Source organism: Mesocricetus auratus, unplaced genomic scaffold, assembly GCF_017639785.1.
Source record: "Mesocricetus auratus isolate SY011 unplaced genomic scaffold, BCM_Maur_2.0 Super-Scaffold_6731, whole genome shotgun sequence".
Taxonomy (NCBI): Eukaryota; Metazoa; Chordata; class Mammalia; order Rodentia; family Cricetidae; genus Mesocricetus; species Mesocricetus auratus.
Genome location: NW_024429185.1, coordinates 8,715,162 through 8,728,979, shown reverse-complemented (window position 1 = coordinate 8,728,979; position 13,818 = coordinate 8,715,162). Strand labels below are relative to the sequence as shown.

General features: G+C 44.3%; 1 long non-coding RNA gene across 1 annotated transcript; it reads left to right on the top strand.

Moving 5' to 3' along the window:
• Positions 1-5,572: 5,572 nt before the first annotated feature.
• Positions 5,573-13,197, top strand: LOC110341843. The gene is made up of 3 exons (XR_002383847.2): positions 5,573-5,725; positions 9,587-9,760; positions 12,512-13,197. It is a non-coding gene; the product is annotated as an uncharacterized LOC110341843 (long non-coding RNA).
• Positions 13,198-13,818: the final 621 nt, after the last annotated feature.

Here is a 13,818-nt window from a genome sequence, read left to right as displayed (position 1 = left end):
GAGCTGGAATTAAGTAGTGAGCTCTGGAATGAACCCAGGTCCTCTGCTAGAGCAAGTACTGCTCTGAATTGCTGAGCCACCTGTCCAGATCTGGTTTATTTATTAATTTTTTAAAAAGAATTTTTAATTCAGGTGTGGTGGGGGACTTACTCCTTTAATCCCAGCACTCAGGAGGCAGAGGAAAGGGGATCTCTGAGTTCGAGGCCAGCCTGGTCCACAGAGTGAGTTCCAGGACAGTCAGGAATACACAGAAAAACCTTGTCTCAAAAAACAAAGTTCTTTGTATGCTGTATGCCTGTGTGTGTGTGTGTGTGTGTGTGAGAGAGAGAGAGAGAGAGAGAGAGAGAGAGAGAGAGAGAGAGAGAGAGAGAGAGAGAGAGAGAGAGAGAGAGAGAGAGAGAGAGAGCCCTGGGAGGCCAGAAGAGGGCGTTGGATCACCTGGAGCTCAAGTAACAGGTAGTTGTGAGGTCCTGACATTTGTGCTGAGAACCCAGTTCAGGTTTCTGGAAGAGTAGAAAATGCTCTTAACTAGTGAACTGACTCTTCAGCCTTAGTACCGTCTTTTTTACAAATGAAATAATGACCTAATCCAGACAGTAAATACTGATTTAAAAATAGTTCCCAGATGTGGTGTCGCTCACTGTTAATCCCAGTCCTTGGGAGACAGGGTGCAGGCAGGTTTCTATGAGTTTGAGGGCTTTCTGATCTACATACGGATGGAGTTCAAGGCCATCTTTGATTACAGAGTGAGATTCTGTTACTACCGGAGAAACTGGGGTTCCCTTTCATGAGTTCTAAGCCTGGTTAATAAAGAGTTTTAGAACAGAATTGAAAGGAAGTCAAGGATACTTTCATTAGACTTTGATGGATAAAAAGGAGAGGGCAGGCAAGATGTAAATCTTGGAAGCTGCCCAGAAGAGGCAGACGAAGAGGAAGAGAGGAAACCATGGCATTTGTGTGCAGCCTCACAGATGGTGATGGAGGTAGCTTCCCAGAAAGAGCAAAAAAGGCCTAGACTATCACAGAGATCATGTGCAGGAAAGGGAAAGTGTTAGAAAGAAAAATAATGGAAGAGGAAAAAGGGAAAGGTAGACTTTTCTGAGTTCGAGACCACAGTGAGCAGCTCAGAACAGTAAATGGTGGTAGTACTACATGACAGCTCTGCTAGCAACTGCAAGGGTAGGGGCTTCTGGGAGGGCTGGCGTCATATCTCACTGAGGGAGTAATTATCCCTCCGGCCTCCTTAGAATAGCTTTAGGTGAATCAGAGGTCCTGGGGGGTAGTCTCTTGGCCTGATGAAGGACAGGCCCAAGGAAGGAGATAGTAGATAAAGTAGATAAAGTTCTAGTCTTGGAGCTGATTGAATGCCATATTACCCAGGGACAGAGGGCAAATTCCATAGTTTTCACCAGGGAAAAATATCTTTCTCTTGGTGGACTTCAGTAAAGTCATGATATAGATCCTCTGTAGCCTCCATGACTGTTGGACACCGCCTCACCAAAACGACCAAGTGGGGCCTGTGAGATGACTTACTTGGAAAGGCACTTGCTGCCAAGCCCGGGAGCCTGGTCTGATCCCTGGGAACCGCAGCATTAAAGTAGAGAATTCTTGAAAGTCATCCTTTTGACACCCAAATTATCCACTGTGGCTATTGTGTGCCCACATATGTACACATAATAAATAAATATATACATGTAAATGTTCATCAAGTAACAGCAAAACTACCTTGCACATGCAGATAAAATAATGGCTCATGTTTCAATGCTGTCATTATTTTGAGACAGGGCATTGCAGAGACTTTGCATCCTCCAGCGTGCAGTGACTGTCAGCTCCTGATTCTCCTATCTCCCTCCTCCGGTGTACTAGGGTTACAGGTGTGAACCACCATGCCTAGCTAAAAAGGTTTGGTGTAGGAAAATACTGAATTTGTGAGATGTTAAACATTTATTTATGTAGTTTAAATAAGTTTTGAAAAAAAATGTGATGCTGGGCAATGATGTTGCACACCATTAATCCCAGCACTTGGGAGGCAGAGGCACCCAGATCTCTGAGTTTGAGGCCAGCCTTATTTATCTACAGAGCGAGTTCCAGGACAGCCAGAGTTACACAGAGAAGACCCTTTCTCAAAAAACCAAAAGGAAAAAAAGAAGAGAAAAAGTTGTCTATCACCACACCTGCTGTCAATGATTATTTTTACAAGTACAATAACAAGTGATTAGAGAGTTGATGGACAACTGAAATGCCAGGCTGAGGAACAATGTCATATGTCGGTGTTTTTGTGAGTGTGAGGCCACAGTCAGTCTTTCATCTTGGCATTGAGTAACCAGGCGTGGAGAAGTCTGGGTGGGAAAGTGGGGACAGACCGATGCATGTGACTCTGCAGAGGCAGTTGTATGAAATGGTGACTCTTGGTCAACCTCCAACAGGTGAGCCCAAAGCACTGCCCCCTGAGCCAGGCACCATGCTAAGCGTATTTCCTATGTTACTTCACTGAAGTATTAAACTCCATCCACTTACTTGATGAAGGAATTGATAGCTAAGGAAGGAGTCCATAGGGTTCCATCCTACAATCTGAGCTTACAATCATTTTTTTGCTCCAGTTTCCTCTTTAAGGTGTAAATCCTAGTTCCTATTTGCAAAGTAGTTTACTGAAGCCAGTGTAAAAATAAGGGCATTTGCTGAGTGTGGTGGGGCATACCTTTAATCCCCGTACTTGGGAGGGAGAGGGAGTTCAAGGCCATTCTCGACTACATAGGAGTTCTGGGCTATTCAGAGCTTCTTGTAGAGCCTGTCTCAAAAAAAAGAAAACAAAGATATCTAAACTGTCTTCTCAATTTTTATCTAAGGATAGCTCCATGCAGTTCTCGCTCTTCATCAGAGAATATCAGAGAAGCTTCCTTAGTAATGACTGTTGCTGAGGGTCCCACCGCCCTTTCAGCCCCAAATAAGCACCAAAATGCTATATTAATCACGAAACTCTGTTGGCAGATGGCTAAGGCTTCTTATTGGCTAGCTCTCTCTTAATTATTAGCCCATAGCTACTAATCTATGTATTTCTACATGGTCCTGTCTTACTGGAGAACACCTGGTGTGTTCTATTTTCCCCGTCTCACATGGCGACTGCTCTCTGTCCACCTTTCCCAGAATTCTCCTCATCTGGTAGCCCTGCCTAGTCTTCCTTCCTGACTACTAATAGTGTTTTATTCATTAACCAATAAGAGAAACATATCCATTGATAGGATATCCCCTATCAATGGACTATGGTTGTTAGTGCCAACACCACTAGTCAAAGGGCAGAGACTAAACTACGGTGTGCTTGACCCTAAATTGGACATGTGTATCACACCCAACCCTAAGACTACGGTACAACAGGACTGGAAAGAATATAAGAGCCAAAGGTTAAGGGAGGGGCTGTAAAATAGGTCATCTGGACATAACATGACGGATGAATAAAAGAACTCAATGCAACTGTGGTTACCCGCACAAGACCTACAAAAGATGGCATCCATCAACATTCATCATGGAGGGGGAAGAGGGACAGGGGAGTTAATGGTGGCTGAGAACTTGCTGAGAGAAAAGGTTTTCATGGGAGGGTGGAAAGGACTAAGATTCATTATATACTTGCATTATAACATCAGAATATTGTTTTCCTTTTTTGGTTTTATTTTTTGTTTTTCTAGACAGGGTTTCTTTGGTAGTCCTAGAACTAGCTTTGTATATCAGGCTGGCCTTGAACTCACAGACATCTGCCTGCCTCTGCCTCCCCAGTTCTGAGATTAAAGGTGTGCACCACAAGTCTGGCTAAAGAGTACTTTTTAAAAAGATACGCTAATGATGAGTTTCTTGAACTAAGTTCAGTAGTCCCTTCAAAATTAATGTCAACCTGGAACTCAGGATGCGGTGGTTTGAATAAGAATGGCCCCCATAGCCTCATGTGTTTGGAAACAGGGAGTGGCACACTATTAGGAGGCGTGGCCTTATAGGAGGAAGTGTGTCACTGTGGCTAGGCTTTGAGGTTTCAGATGCTCAAGCCAAGCCCAGTGTCTGTCTCTTCTTGCTGCCAGCCCGCCAGCTCCTTCTCCAGCATCATGTCTGACTGTGTACCGCCATGCTTCCTGCCATGATGATAATGGACTAAACCTCTGAACCTGTAAGTCAGCCCCAATTAAAAGTTTTTCTTGTACGAGTTGCCATTGTCATGGTGTCTCTTCACAACAATAAAATCCTAGCTAGGGCACAGAGTGTGTCCCTATTTGGAAATGGGGCCATTCCTTGTTTTGGTGGTATTTGGGACTGAACCTGGGACCTTGTACATGTTGGGCAATACCTACCATTTAGCTATATCCCACAGGGGGTCTTTGCTTGTATAATTAACATTAAGGGCATATTATAGTAAGGTGACTCCTAAATCTAATATGATGTCTGTCCTGTAGGAAAAAGAAGATAGTCTGATGTACCAGTGTACGCCTTTAATCCCATCACTTAGGAGGTAGAGGCAAGAAAAATCTTTGAGTTTGAAGCCAGTCTGGCATACATAATGAGTTTCAAGACAGCTAGGGCTACATGGTGAGAGATTTTTTTTTTTTTTTTTTTTTGGTTTTTCGAGACAGGGTTTCTCTATGGCTTTGGAGGCTGTCCTGGAACTCGCTCTGTAGACCAGGCTGTCCTCGAACTCACAGAGATCCGCCTGCCTCTGCCTCCCGAGTGCTGGGATTAAAGGCGTGCGCCACCAACGCCCGGCGGTGGGAGATTTTTGCTGCAGAAAATTCTGTATACTTGAAGAAACAGTTGGAGGGAAAAGAGGAAGACGAGGAGGAGGAGGGGGAAGGGGGAGGGAGAGGGGGAGGAGGAGGAGGAGGAGGAGACAACACTTAATGATAAACAAGGAAAATACCAGGCAGTAGAGGTAAAAATTAAGCTGGGTATATTGGCTCATGCTGCAATCCCAGAACCTGGGAGACAGAGGCAGGACACTCAGGAGTTCAAAACCAGCTACTGCTGCACATCGAGTCAAAGGCCAGCCTGGGCTAAATCAGTCTGTATCTCAGAAACAAAATGTCTGATGACAGTTGAACCTGCTGCCACAAACCAAGACATGAATGCCAAGATGATCAGATACAAGCAGAGTAGGCCCATTGTTTAACATCTGGCCCCCAACCTCCTCAAATCAGTTCTACTGACCTTGATTTTGGACTTTTGGTCTCTTGTACTACAAGCAAATAATAATTTCCATTGTTTTAAGCCACTGAGTTTGTGATACTTTGTTATATCAACCCTAGAATCCAAATAAATTCATTGTATACATATATCCTGTATATCTGTGGAGTCCTTATATAAATTGTTTTTATTCATTTTTAGTTTCTAGATAGGCTCTCACCATGTAGCCCAGGCTAGTCTTGAGCTTGCCATTGTCCTGCCTCGCTCTGTGAATGCTGGGGCCACATATACACTCGACTACATTAACCCAGCTTCTAGTTCATTTAATAAAATACACTTATTTTATGGTGTTATATGGTGCGTGCCAGACCGTGATCTTATCATAGCTTTTAATCTCCATTTTACACAGGAAATAACAAACTCAGAAAATTTAGTGACTTGCCATGAATTGAGTAAGCAAATGCAAAGTCAGCGTGAAGTCTTGGTCCCTCCAGAAGGACCCCTTGGCTTTTCTTTTTTCCAGTTTGCTTACGTCTGCACGAGCACTTGAAGCTGGAGGACAGCTTGGGTGAGTTGGTTCTTTCCTTCCACTTTGTGGGTTCTGGTGTTGAACGTAGGTGGGAAGTGCCCTTATGTCTGAGCACACGCGTGTGTGTGTGTGTGTGTGTGTGTGTGTGTGTGTGCACTGCGTACATGTCTGTGCTGATGTGTTTGGTCATGCCTGTACCTGCGGTGGTCAGAGGTCACTGTCGGGTGTTTTTAATGTCAGGTGTTCAATGAGTATGGTGCATGATGTGTGTGGAGATCAGAAGACATCTGTGAAATTGGCTCTCAGGTTGCTGGGCCTGTACAGCAAGCTCCTTTACCCAGTGACCAGGCCTCTGACTGACCTTAATTTTCTTTTTTATTTATTTAACTTTTTACACATGTTACTCTCAGTTCCCTCTCTCTCCTCTCCTCCCCCAGCTCCCCATTCCTCACAATCCCCCATCCCACTCCATCCCCACTCTGCTCACCAGGGAGGGTAAGGGCTTCCATGAGGGATTATCAGAGTCTGTCATATCATCCTGGGCAGGGCCTAGGTCCTCCCCCATGTGTCCAGGCTGAGAAAGCATCCCTCCATGTGGAGTGGGCTCCCAGAGTCCATTTGTATGCCAGGGATAAATACTGATCTACTCTCCAAGGTCCCATAGATTGCCCAGGCCTCTTCTCTGACACCCAGGGGATGGTGTCTGGATCAGTCCCATGCTGGCCTCTCAGGCATCAGTCTGGGGTCCATGTGCTCCCCCTTGTTTACTGACCTTAATTTTCTACTGACATTCTTGGCTCCCAAATCAGCACTGATGAGGGAGACTAATGCCCAAGCTGCTAGAAGGCAGAGTCAGACAGTAAGAAATGAGTAGCTTTGAAAACTTTGTAACCAAAGCCGGCATTCTCCTTACATAGAGGAAATGGCGAATTAGACATGTTGTAGATATCAAATGTATAAAATTAGAATATTAAGTGTGGTAAAAACATTTACTCAGTACAATACTTGCTCAAAAATTTTCCCAGGATCTTCTTGGGTACGTGTGCCTGTTGAAAAAACATTACTGAACATAAATGCAGCATCAAGTTAATATCTGAGCCAAAACATATATTTTCCCAAGAACCCAAAATGCCAAAAAAGGGACACACTTTTCAGAGGATGACTATCTTCCTAACCCTCATATATCTGGCAAACCTGACAAAAATAATGTGGTCCGTGGGTATAATAGACTCCCAGCTTTGTCCCACACAAAAATAATAGAGTAATACCATATGTGAAACATTCAGGGGGTGATTCACATCCAGCAGCTGAGTTAGCGTGGTCACTGAGATCTTTAGTCACTGTGACACAGTGGCAGCTGGATTAGTGATCTCCACAGGATAGTCTCGGGAGGAACAAATTAGATTAAAAGCCATTCTGTTAGAGCTAGGGAGGTGGCCCACTTGTTAAAGTGCTTGTTGGACAAGCGTGGGGATCTGAGTTCGGGTCCCTAGCACCGGTGTAAAACATTGGGCATAGCAACAGTTGGGGGATTGGAGGCAAACTTCCCTGAGGCTTCCTTGTCATTTTGTTCAAGTTAGAGATTTTCAGACTCTGCCCTGAAAAAAGGAAAGAAAGAGAAAAGAAGTAAAAACAAAACAAAACAAAAAACCGCAACAAGTCCGTGAGTGATTGAAGGAGGTCATCCTCTGGCTTCCACACATGCGCATACGTACATGCTGTGTACATACACATGCAATACACACAGGATGTTGACTAGAAGACAAGCACCACAGTCAGACATACTTGGGTCTCCCCTCGTCCCTCCCGCCTGTAACTGTATTCATGAGCTTATTTTATCAGAAGCAGTCTCAGGAATTTTCATCATAAACCCCAGACACTCCTAGGCAATAATTATCATTAACTGGATAAATTACACATGATATAAACCTCCTAGAAAACTGCTGGAACTCTCCAGTGGCTCTGAGATATGTGGGATTCTTCCTCCTTGTAGAGTCTGGACGTCTGAGAGTTCAGCATCAAGCAGATAACAGAAACACTGTGTGACCCTTAGCTTGGAGGTTTAACTCATAATCAAACATGAAAGTAGTTAGGTGTGACTTAAGCCACGTGACCCTACGGTTTAAACAGCTCTGATTTTCTTGTCCTGGCTTCTGTTACTCAGACATTTGGCTTTAGTCAAAAAAGAAATAAAACCTTTTTTTTTTTTCCAAATCATATCTTCATTTAAAAAGCGAGGCAGGGCAGGAGACAGCTGCGAGGCTGACAACGGTTGCTGTATTTCCAGAGGGCCAGGGTTTGACTCCATGTCAGTAGGCTCACAGCTACCTGTAACTCCAGGGGACCTGATGGGGGGCCTCAGGGGGGCACTCAGACCATGGCAAACATATACACATATACACATATATGCCTACATGCACACACATAACGAAAACATTTAAGAAACTGGATGTAAGTGATGTTATTCTAACTAAAAGTCTGTAAAAATAAAAATTAATTAAAGACTTAAAGGGAAGCATTTTGACTTCAGGTTGATATCTCATAGCTCTATGATTACCCCTTCCCCTTTTTGAGACAAAGTCTTGTGAGATAGGGTCTCACCTTGTGTAGCCCTAGCTGGCCTGGAACTCAATATATAGACTGTTCTGGTTGAGAACTCACAGAGATCTGCCTGCCTCTGCCTCCCAAGCGATTAAAGGCATGGACCACCATATCTTGATAACCTAACTTCTGGTTCCACGTTGAGTGTCTTTGAGGGGCTAGAGAAATGGCTCAGTGGTTAAGAGTACATGGTTCTTCAGAGAACCCGAGTTCAACGTTCCCAACATCCACATCAGGTGACTCACAACCACCAGCTCCAGGGGCATTTGATACTTCTGGCTTCTCAGGGCTCTGCACTCACAAACATAGACTCCCCTACCCCCCCACCCTGCACCCCCCTACAAGCTCAAATACCCGCATATGCATAATTTAAACTCAATCTTTTTTTTTTGCCTTTAAAATAAATCTTGAAAAAAGATATTAGGTGGCAGCATTTTGCTGCCATATTTGTGTGTGTGCTTTACAATTTTATTTTTGCTTTTGAGTCTGTGCATGTGTTGTGCATGTTGTTTAAACAGGCACATCTCTGTGAGTTCCAGGGCAGCCAGGGTTACACAGTGAAACCTGTCTGAAGAAAAATGCAAGGGAAGGATGGAGGAAAAGGAAAGAGAGAGAGAGAGAGAGAGAGAGAGAGAGAGAGAGAGAGAGAGAGAGAGAGAGAGAGAGAGAGAGAGAGAGAGAGAGAGAGAGAGAGCTGGGTTAGGCTCCTACTTTTCTCGTATGTGACTAAACATCCAGTTACTTTAGAAAACAAAGCCAAGTAGAACGTCTTCAGATGGGGCACTGCCTCACCAAGGGGTCATCCAGATTCACAACTGCAGGCGTGTGCTCTGGGCTTTTCTGCCAAAGCTCACCGAAAGCCGAACAACACCTGGGAATTCAGTTCTTTGTAAAAGCCCCTAAGGCAACACATATGGATCTGATTATTTAACTTGCGCAGAGCTGTATTGATAGTTAACGACTCCTCTCTCTCTCTGGTTGGTCTGCTGGGTCTCTGCCTGCAAGCTGAGGGGTGGCTCCTGTCACTGACCATCTGCCGTTTTAGGAAGAAGCTGATCAGTAGAGAGGAGGCAGACAAAGACAGAGACAGGCTAATGTCCCCTGTCTGCAGCGATATATTCATTTGAAAAGGCAAAGTGACTTAACGCTGGAGAGGACCACGGCTGACATTGAGAGAGAAAGACTAGGAAGACAAAGGGAGGGAGTGGTGAAAAGGAGGCTTGGGGTGGAGGAATTTCAAGGGGTTCTTTGTTTGCTTTGGGGGAGGTCTACTTTGCAAATGTAATTTCCACACAACAGGATGGTGCCTGGTCAACAGGAAAGCAGAGGCCAAGCAAAGGCCTCCGAGGAAGCTTGGAGCCAGAGCGATGATCTCCTGGAAACGACTCAGACATGCTGTACATGTTCTCACACCTCATCGCCACAGGCAGAAGGGTGGTAACAGGTTGCTGCTTTCTGCTGAGGCAGGAGAGGGTGTGTTACCTTCTTTCTTAAAAAGAAAACAGAGGTCAACCTTTCTCTTCAGAAATTTCTTCCTTCTCTCCTCCCTCCCTGCCTCCCTGCCTCCCTGCCTCCCTGCCTCCCTGCCTCCCTGCCTCCCTGCCTCCCTGCCTCCCTGCCTCCCTGCCTCCCTGCCTCCCTGCCTCCCTGCCTCCCTGCCTCCCTCCCTCCCTCCTATTTTGGTGTTTGGAGACAGGGTTTCTCTGTGTAGTCCTAGCTGTCCAGGAACTTTCTCTGTAGACCATGCTGGCTTCGAACTTAAGAGATCTGCCAGCTTCTGGCTCAGAGTGCTGGGCTTAAAGGCCTCTGACACCATCCTGACTAAGAGATTCCTAAAGAATCCCATCTGTCTTTCTATAATTGGTTTTCAGTATCATCTCTTTAACACACACACACACACACACACACACACACACACACACACACCCCTCAGGATGTTTTCAGCAAAATATGGGGGAAAGATTATTCCAAAGGAGGTGGTAGCTGTTGTCTCTTGTCTCTTCATTCCCCATGGAGACTGTTTTTTGTTTGTTTGGTTTTTTTGCTTTTGGTAGACTTTCAGTCGTAGCTACTTCTTAATAAAAACTTCTTAGTATATATAACTCTAGACAGAGAAGAAGCCCTAAGTAATACAGGAACCAGAGATCTGTTTGTTTTTAAGAATAAAACAGGTGGGCTGGAGAGATGGCTCAGAGGTTAAGAGCACTGACTGCTCTTCCAGAGGTCCTGAGTTTAATTCCCAGCAACCCCATGGTGGCTCACAACCATCCGTAATGAGATCTGGTGCCCTCTCCTGGCTTGCAGTCATACATAGAGGCAGGATGTTTTGTTCATAATAAATAAATAAAATCTTAAAAAAAGAGAATAAAACAGGTAAGAAAGCTGGGCACTCTGGTGCCCATTAGTTCCAGACATTCTGGAGGCCTGGTCAGAAGAATTGCAATCAGGAGTTATCCACAGTCTGCTGGCAACACAGTGAGTTCTCTCTCTCTCTCTCTCTCTCTCTCTCTCTCTCTCTCTCTCTCTCTCTCTCTCTCTCTCTCTCTCTCTCTCTCTCTCTTTTTGTTTTTATTCTGTTTTGTATCATGGAACTTGCTATGTGGACCAGGATGGCCTCATAGAAATCTGCCTGCCTCTGCCTCTACTCCTGGCCTACTGAAGATACTGTCTCTTAAAAGAAAATGGGGTGGGCAGGAGCTGTATACTTTCTGAGGTGCACTTTGAACCCAAAGCATGCTAGCCATTCTTCCACACGAGCGTCAGCCCCTCTCTGAGGTGCATCGTTCTGTGGAGATGAACAAGGACTTGATTTTACAGTGGACTGAAGCCCGCAATGTCAGGATGTTATCCAACAGATTGTCTTTGTCCTACAACTGTTTAGTTAGTGTGCATTTTTATAGAGAATGGAAGGGCAAAATGGACCCCATGGATTATAAGAACAGGATAAACAAGGCCGTTGAGTAAATGCATCTACATTTAACAGGAGTAGGAGTTTCACTACAGATATCTGAAATTCAGACACTACAAAAATCCTTCCTAGGGGCTGGAGCAATGGCCTTGCACTTAAGAGCACCTGCTGCTCTCAAAGAGGACCTGAATTTGATTCTGAGCACCAACATGGGGGATCCCAACCATCAGGGATCCAGTTCCCTGGGATCCAACGCCTTCTTCTGACCTCTGTGGGCACCAGGTGCACACATAGTACACATGCATCCATGCAAGTAAAACATGCACACATGAAAAATAAATATTTAAAAATTCTTGCCGGGCGGTGGTGGCGCACGCCTTTAATCCCAGCACTCGGGAGGCAGAGGCAGGCGGATCTCTGTGAGTTCGAGGCCAGCCTGGTCTACAAAGTGAGTTCCAGGACAGCCTCCAAAGCCACAGAGAAACCCTGTCTCGAAAAAAAAAAAAACAAAAAAAATTCTTTCCATGATCACAAACTATTTCCTTTATTATATTTTATTGTGTTTAGGTAGTTTTGCTATGCAGCTCAAGCCAACCTTGTGCCTGGTACAGGCCTTCCTGTGTCAGCCTCCTCTACGCTGTGATTACAATTGCCACCATCATTCCCTGGTCCATACATTGTTATTTTGATTATCTTTGTTTTCTTTTATGGTTGTGAGCCTCCATGTGGTTACCGGGAACCAGGAACAAGAGTGATGAGTGCCCTTAACCATTGAGTCATGGCTCCAACCTCACAGGAACTGATGGTTTTTGTTTTTTGTTTTTGCTGAGGGTGGGGATGGGTGTTTTTTTTTTGTTTTGTTTTGTTTTGTTTTTCAAGACCAGGTTTCTCTGTGTAGCCCTGGCTGTCCTCAAACTCATTATGTTGACCAGGCTGGCCTTGAACTCACAGAGCTCCACCTGCCTCTGCCCTCTGGGTGCTAGAATTACAGGGCTGTTCCACCACCTCCCAGCAAGCTATGTTTTAATTTAATATTCCTTGATTGTTGTCTAAATCAACGGAAGAATTAAGCGTGTGATGACTACAGTAAGTTGCCTAATCAGTGAGAACTTCCAGTCGCAACAAAAATTATCTAAGCGATTTTCTTTTACATTGGAGTATATGAACCATAGATTTTTGTTTGTTAGTTTTTGTCTATTTGAGACAGGATCTCACGTAGCCCAGGCTGGCCTGGACCTCCTGATCTCTGGCTGGTGAGATGGTTCATTGGGTGTGGAGCTCCCTACTAAGTCTGATAACCTGAGTTCATTTTCCAGGTGCCGAGAAGCAGACAGAGAGAATAGATGCCAATCTCCATTTGTACCTGCACAGCCTACACATACAACACACACTCAAGAGCGAATAAACAAATGGAATTAAAAAAATAATAACTCCTGATCTTCCTGCCTGAAACTCTCAAACCCTGGGGTCACAGACATATGCCACCATGCCTAGATCAAGCCATACATCTTTCTGGACTCCACAATTAAAGTAATGATTACCTTTTTTGGGCTACTGTTATAAATATTTTGGAGTATTCTTTCTTTCCTTCCTTCCTTCAAATATGTCTTCATTTTCATGCTGCCCCTGTCTCCTAATGAATGTTCCCCTGCCTGTGTTCTGATGGTTGTGTTGCCTCCTGCTCTGTTATTTTGTATGGAGGGACACCTGGCATAAGAGTGAGAATCCAGCTACGTTTTGTCCTATAACAAACAGCCTTAGGACACTGTGCCAAATCTGGTCATGGTGGCTCATGCCTTTAATCCCAGAGCGAGAAGGGAAGAGGCAGGCTAATCTCTGAGTTCCAGGCTAGCCTGTGCACCATGGTAAGACTTGTCTCGAACAAGCAAGTAGACAAACAATAAATACAGCACAGTTAATGGTTTCCAGCTTTCACTTCAACTTCTTGTTAGTTTTCACTTGTGCAGAGATGAAAGTTGTGAAATAAACTTGTGTCACTAAACAGGAGTCTACTGGGCTCATCCAACTCTCCATTGTATTATTCAGCTGGAAAGCTGTTTCTGGTCTTCTTTGTATGTGATCTGAAACAAATATAAATGCCGGGGCCCAATCAGGGCTTTATACATACTGGAAAATCACTTCCCACACGGAATAAGATGTTGTCTCATTTCTTCTTTTCCTTTTTACTTCTCATTTGTTCTTTAGTTTGATATAGGGTCTCATGTAACCTAGGCAGGCTGCAAGTTTGCTCTTTGCATTGCCTAGGGACTCCTGATTCTCCTGCTTCCACTTAGTGGGTATTGGAATTAGAGGCATGTACCCCTATACCTGGTTTAAATATTTAAAAATAATTTTTACATTTTATTCTAAAAATAGATTACAAAGAATAAATTTTATAATGACATTTTACATATACGTACCATTGTAGGATAAAACATTTTGAGGCAGACTTGGCCATTGTCACACAGTGGACAACAAAAATATTAAGAACATAGCACATCATTTTGTACTTCTCTTAGCTACGGAAATCCTTATGAAGGCTACTGATGCTCAGTGTCTTAGTTAGGGTGACTATTGCTGTGATACAACACCCTGACCAAAAGCAGCTTGGGGAGAAAAGTGT